This window comes from Tursiops truncatus, chromosome 7 (assembly GCF_011762595.2).
Source record: "Tursiops truncatus isolate mTurTru1 chromosome 7, mTurTru1.mat.Y, whole genome shotgun sequence".
Classification (NCBI taxonomy): Eukaryota; Metazoa; Chordata; class Mammalia; order Artiodactyla; family Delphinidae; genus Tursiops; species Tursiops truncatus.
In genome coordinates, this window is record NC_047040.1 from 57533106 (window position 1) to 57540684 (window position 7579).

General features: G+C 39.3%; 1 pseudogene; it reads right to left on the reverse strand.

The window, feature by feature from the left end:
- Positions 1-236: 236 nt before the first annotated feature.
- Positions 237-737, reverse strand: LOC117313001 (ferritin light chain pseudogene; annotated as a pseudogene).
- Between the last annotated feature and the right edge of the window lie 6842 nt (positions 738-7579).

The window sequence follows — 7579 nt, forward strand, 5'->3', positions numbered from 1 at the left end:
CCCTGCTCACAGCACCACCAAAGGGATGGGCAGACCACCTAAGCCGCCCCTCCAGCCCCACCCACCGATCTACCCCTACCCTCACCTCATTTAAGGGACCAGTGCAACGCATCCTAGCTATTCCCAGGAACGAACGAGGGCACCTGTTACTTGCTTTTGCTCCCTCATGCTGCAGCATGAGTCCCAATAAAGCCTTGCCTAAATTCCCCCTCTGGCCTCTTATCAATTTCTATTGATTAAAGAGTCCAAGAACCCAGGTTGGTAACAGCTGGGCTCCAGAAGGCCATGCCTGAGGGTGAGTGTTTGTAAGAGAACTCGCCCGGCCCAGCCTGGGGACCAACCAGCTTGCAGAGGTGAGTCACGTGGTCCTCATCTTCTCGGTGAGTTTCAGCTGCTCAGCCAGGTCGCGGCTCTCCGGGAAGTCACAGAGCGGGGCGTCTGGCGGGCAGCTTCCACAGAGTCCTGGGTTTTACCCCACTCATCTTGGGGTGGCTTCTGCACGTCCAGGAAGGGGGCCGGCCCGCTGGCTTTGCATTTTCAAGAGACGGCTGGGCACCCTCGCGCTTCTCCTCGGCCAATTCGTGGAAAAAGTGGCCCACGCTCTCCAGAGCCACGTCGTCTCGGTGGAAATAGGAGCCCAGAGAGAGGTAGGTGTTGAAGGCCTGCAGATGCAGGTTGCCCGGGCCGTGGACGGTGACCTCCACCTCGGAATAATTGTGACGAATCTGGGAGCTCATGGTTGATTGGTAATAAGGCGCTAAGCTCAAAAAATGGTGTTGGTTGGTCCTTGCGGCTGAAGATAGCTCAGTGGTTGGTTCTGAAGGCTGCGACTGGAAAAAGGTTGGAGCTTGGTCGGAGGCTGGAGCAAAGGGCGTCCCTGGGCCTGTTCTGTCCAAATACTGTTGAAGCAAGAGACAGATCCGCGGACCACCAAGCTCACTGCCTCAGACTTTAATCAATATAAAAAATTATTACTGAGATACTGTCTTTTTTATCCACCTTCAGTTTCCAAAAATCTAGTATGTATTTTAAACTTTAGCAAGTCTCAATTTGAACTAGTCATATCTCAAATACTTGACAGCCTCATGTGGCTAGTGGCTACTATGTTGGACAGTGCTTCAGGTCTAGGAGTTTGGCTGACCAAATCTTTGGAAGGTAGCAGAAAGTTGCTTTAAATATATCTTCTGATTTATTTCCCCTTATCTTCCTTTTTTAAATTAAAAAAAAGTGAAGCAGGAACAAAATTTAGGTAACTGAAAAATCCTCCTAGAGAATGGTTAACTAAGTACTTACTGTTTTCACATACTACTTCATACTGAATATTTCTACCTCATGAGTAACAATTTATAATGTGTGAAAAAAGATGGTTTTAAAATATCTACTCTGTTATTCCAGTTGGAGGCTGGAGCTATTTCTGTTTATAGAATCTATGTGATTGTGCTGAATGCTAAAGATCAGTGCTAACGTTCTCCCCAAGTGGTAAATACTTTCCTTTATTGGGTCTTTAATGATGAAATAAACAGGAAAGAAAAAAAACATAAATGGATTTCACTATTCTATGCAGGTGAAAACCATGTTTTTCAATGTATTCTTTTCACAATAAGTATTTGATCTGAGGGCCTCTATAATCCCAGGACGCACAACCGTTCTCTGTTGTATGACAACTTCCTGCCATGAATAATTATTTTCCAAAAGCGTATCAGGTCAGAGATGAAGCAGAGAGTGGGGGAAAGAGTCCATGGTGACCTCAGGCAGATTTTTTTACTAGTAGGAATCAGTCGGCTAGTTATTACCACCTGGCGCTGCTAATGAGTCTAGTTGGGGAAACAAAGCTGCTAAGCGTTCCACAGCAGGCTGTGCTGTGGTCCAGGTCTGGGGAGTCCTTTGGGGTCTGGTGAGCATGTGAAGATACATTTTAAGGTGTTTTGATTATTACAGAAATCGAACTCTTAGTTCTTCAGTTTTAAAAGAAACTTGTTGGGAATTCCCTGGAGGTCTAGTGGTTAGGACTCGGTGCTTTCACTGCAGAGGGCAGGGGTTCTATCCCTGGTTGGGGAACTAAGATCCTACAAGCCGCACAGTGCAACCAAAAAAAAAAAAAATGTTGCTGAGAAAACATTATCAGTTATTGATTCATTTATGCTTCTGTAACCTAAGTATTTTACTGTATTCACAATATAATTTAAAAAACTTAAATATATCTGATACATTAAAACCCATTTATTTGTAGTATTCTCAGAGGAAGTATACTAGCTCTTCCAAGAAAGTATTTCCACTACTAATTCAAATTGCCTCTGACAATCTAAATAGACAATATAGTGCAGTTATCCAGAGCAGGAAGGCTATTGTCAGGGAATCCTAGATTCATATCTGACCTCCACCAGTTACCAGCCCTGTGACCTGAAGAACATTATTTTTCTGTGCATAAGATCTTTTCTAAAAATAGGAATAGTGAGAGTTATTTGAAGGCTCAAGTGAGATAATGCATATGTGGTACTTAGCCAAATGCCCATCACTGCTGTCATTGTCGTAGGGATTTTGGGGGGAAAAGGGGTTATTATTATCACATACATCTCACGTATTCCAAGGTATCACAGGGTAGAGAATAGCAAATAAAAAAGCCAGGGGAATAGCAAATAATCAAGCATCAATTATGTGACCCAACTGCTGTGCTACATGAGAGGAAAGCATGGTTATCCCATAAGTTGTGAGAATGAGGGGAAAAAAGACTGGAGTGATGGGAAGAGGAAGTAGTAGGAAATATTAAAGTAACTTATTTACCAAAAAGATGCTTTACTAAAACACTTCACATGTTGTTAATTAATGAATTCAATATATATTTGTTGAACGGTAACCATATGCAAAACACTGTGCTTGGTATTGGGGTTACAAAGATTTAGATAAGTTCCCTGCCTTCAGTAATTTCAAAGCCCAGCAGTGTGTTGCCTTTATTATTGTACTGCAGTATGTACCACCTTGCCTTGTAGTCCTTGACTTGTTCGTCAGTGTTGGCCTCTTGATTGCTGTCTCATTCACATTTGTACCTCTGCACTCAGTACCGTGCCTGGCTCATAATGGGTACTCAGTAAGTGTTTGCTGATGTGAATTCCTTAGCGTGAAAAAGGGATTCAATCGCTATTGAATTTCCAGCTGTAATAGATAAGCTCCTTGAAGGCAAAGACCCATGCTTGTAAACGTCTTGATGCAAAGAAACTTCTTGATATTAGGTTAGCAGTTATGCCAAAATTAAAATACCATTATTAAAATGAGTTTGTGTAATATTAAAATGCAGTTACTGCAGTCTCAATTTTCAGCAGGTTCGTTTAGTCACAGGTGCATAAAATATACAATTGCATTGCACTCTTACCTAATTAAGGGCAATAAAACAATGCAAATATGCTCTCTGATAAATAGGTTATACTTGAAGTTTGGAAAAACTTTTATTTTTCAGTGAGATGCTGTAAATAAGCTTTTCGCTGAATCATAAATGCTGGGACTTCATCATTTGTTTTCCCTTCAGATTACTTTGGTCTATTTCCTATTTTTAAAAGTAATAAAATTTAAGTAATAAATATGTTTAAATGAGGAAAAACTGATTACATCATATGTGTGTTTTCCAATTCTCATGTGGATGTTATGTAGTCAATGAGAGCAATTCATAATACTGTTGCAGTGTATTTGATAAAATTATGTTTTGAGAGTGCATCCTTTCTGATGTCCTGTGAAGTTGCGCATTGTGATATCATTACTGAACTTTGATAGATTGTGGAAGTTTGTAACTGATGCCTTGATAGGATGAGCAGAGACAGGCTATAGATATTCCTAGTCTATTAAAGCTCATTATAATCAGTAGTCAAATCAAATTGTAATCTACAGCCTAATCCAAGAATGATGACTTTCCATTAATCTGTGATGGATTTTTATTTCTTTATTATGAGCTAAATGTGTAAACACAGAAGAATTAACAAAGCCATCTTGGCACAATCTAATTCTCAGGGCTCCCTCTGCTGGTAGTGAAAGACAACAAATTTACAGAGAGTTTAAGAATAAGGGTATTATCATTATTACAATTTTGCCATTTATATTAAAGCTAAATTTAATGTTGGACCCTTATGCAATGAAACCAAATGTTTTGGTTTACAGCTAGCTAATTTTCCCACTAAAGATTAAGTGATATTTTTGTGGTTGAATTAGTCTTTTCATCATAAAAAATTGAACTATTTTGTATCTAAAATAAATATTCACCAGAGTTATAAAGTATAATTTATAATATAACTTACACAAATGATTACCAGCAACTTACATAAACAGGATCAGAACACTTAACAGAGACATAGTGAAGATTTAGTAGCTACCCAAACTACTTCATCCTCCCCTATATAATTTCTATAAAACGTAAATACATACCCCACGTACCAGCTGATAAAACAGTTACGTTCTGGGCCATAATATCTCAACATAATACATAAAAATACAGTTTAAATGGAAAAATATATTTAACTTGCAATTCTCTGAGACCAAGCAGTTGTATATAGAGTGCCCTTTTTACTTTGAAAAGTACATTCACATTTATCATCACATTTTATCCTAACATCCCTGAGATGGAGCAGTTTCTATCATCCCTATTTAACAAGCATAGTAACCAAGGTCAGAGAGGTTAAACAGTTGGCCCCAAATTACACACTAGTTAGTGGAAAAGAGCCTTGGGCTCTTTCAATAAGGCCTCAGGCCTCTCTCTCTTGAGGACTACTTAATTAAAAGCACCAAGAAAATTATGTAAATTATCTCATTTTTTATTAACCATGTTGTCTTGAATTGCCTGCCCGTATTTATGCTTCACAGTATCCTATTCAGACTATCTCTTAATAAACCCATATCTGAGGGCTGTAGACAATTTTCAACTAACCTTCTGGCGGTGAATTAGAAGAGAACTGGCGAGGAGAGATCATTTCAGCGTTATCCACTGTGTTGGTGATAAAGGGTGAGCTGTGTTCTCCTGGCTCTGAGTTCCCAGATTATTTGGGAAGTGGTGAGAGTTCTGCCATTTTATGGGATCATAATCTGGGTTCTAATTGGGTCAACCTCAAGATGAAGCGAATATTCAAGTTCCCAGGAGTCACCCAGGCCTAGAAGCAGAGGATCTTTTGAGACCAAATCACGAACTTAGCTTTTTTTCCATGCATAAGTGAACAACGTTTCAGCAAAATTTAATGACAGAGTTGAGACCAAAGATTATGGTCTAACTAACAATCCTCAATGAAATAGGTTTGATGGTTTCAGTTCAGTGCATATCATGAAAGCATTCTGGCACAATTGATAGGATGTTCATGAGGAGGTAATATACAGATCCACAGATTAAATTACTTTTCACCCCAAGAGATGTTTATAGGGGTGATCTATCAAGGTTACAGGGAAGAGCAGTGACATGACAGTAAGAATGCTCAAACTAAGCTTATATGCTGGAACATAAAGACACCTGCAATTGTGTCCTTGTTAACTACTGCAATGTGTCCTTGTAAACTACCACAATTGACAACTTTTCATTAAAAAGTGTTTTGGGGGCTTCCCTGGTGGCGCAGTGGTTGAGAGTCCGCCTGCCGATGCAGGGCACACAGGTTCATGCCCTGGTCCGGGAAGATCCCACATGCCGCAGAGCAGCTAGGCCCGTGAGCCATGGCCACTGAGCCTGTGCGTCCAGAGCCTGTGCTCCGCAACGGGAGAGGCCACAACAGTGAGAGGCCCGCGTACCAAAAAAAAAAAAAAGTGTTTTGGTGTAGGAATCAGTTCTAAAGATTTATACTTGTTTTTCAAGTTGAATAAAAATGCAAAAATATATCTATTTTATTATAGAAACTACCTACCACTTAAGATATATGGAATTACTTTTTCTATAGCAAAAAAAGGTCAATTTATTTTATTATAGAACAGATGCTACTTATATCTTAAAATAAGGAGTAAAGACCAGAAATGTAAAATTAATATGTTTTCACAACCATAAGTCCATTCAATTGCAAAACATCATTTTTCTGAATAGAAACTTTAGGAAACATTTTGCCTTCAGAAAGGCAACTGGATTTCAGTGTTAGATGGTACAGATAGATGAAACTGTCATCTTCTACCCCACAAACTTTACTCCAGTAACTCTTATTGTGATGAAATGTGGTCCACCTGACCTTAGAATTCACACACACATTGTATTATTTCCTTGACCTTGTCAACAATTGAGAAAATAAACCTAACTATGCTTTCAAAAGTACAGTAACACTTAAACTATATGTCATGTATCTGATCACTTCATTCTTCAGAATACAACACCCAAGGAACTAGAAGAAAACTGAAAAGACATCTAAGACATAAAAATAAAATCAGGCCAAAGTTCATCCCCTTTCTTCCTGAGAAAATTCCTTGACCCCTCTTTTAGAGTCTATTTACTCTTTTATATATATTCCAATAAGCTTGGTTACCCTGGAAGAAAAGTATTTCTAGAGGTGGGCAAACTGACATTAAGAACAGCATTATGCATATGCACATATATATACCAGATACAAATCAAATTACCACTCAGGTCCGGACAAAGGGAGAATTGTGAAATGCACGCCCACAAATCCATCTCTAGTCTAGTCATAATATCAGAGAACAAGATTGAAATGTATATTTTATAATCTCTAATGAATGATGAGCTGAAGAATCTATATTGCCTGCTAACTCAAATAAGGAGTATAGGCTGTATAGGCTGTCACAAACCCAGAAAGAGACCCCTGAGAAGATTTACACTAGGGAGGGAAGGACAGGCCTCTTCCTCCATGCCTGAGTGGAAGCCCAGACCAGGGCCAGCCAGGGAGGGGAGCAGCCAGAGTTGGCAGCCCATATAATAGGTATTCATGTCTCTAGGTAGGGCCACTTCTACAGGGTCTCCATGGTAGGTTCTTCTGCCCTACTTGTATTTCAGCACAGAAAAGCTGTGTCCCCTGCCATTCCTGGGCAGCATCTAACGGGGGTGGGAGTGAAGGAAGATTTCTTTCTTCTGGTTTTGAGGTATTCTGACAAGAGCAAGAAACGGAGACTCGGGGTCACATACTTGGTGACCAGTGGTTCTCCCAAAGCGATAAATCATGGTTAAAACAGAAAGTCATGTCAAGTACATTTTGCCAATCAACCTTTCAATACTGAATTGAAGCCCCATTTTTCCCTGCATAAATATAACCTTGATTTGAGGAAGTCATAGGTCCTGTATTTCTTTGGTTCTCTCCCGAATTGTTGAGCCCAACAAAAATCGAGATATTCTACAAAGACTATAAAATTTGTAATTTTGAGTGGATATCTTGAGTCTCTTTAAGTGAACATTTGAAAGTAGTGATTATCTCAAAGCCATCATTTGAAACTCGGTTTTTAACCTTCTTAAGTATGAGAATCCCTTGTTGAAAGTCCTTTAACTTTTAGTATCTGCTGATTAGGAAGCTACATAATGATGACAGGCTACTGCCAGGTTAATGATTAATTTAATTTTAAATTAACTTACATTCACTCAATCACAACATATACATATATTTGGAAAGTAGCAATGCCTATATGTGGGAGA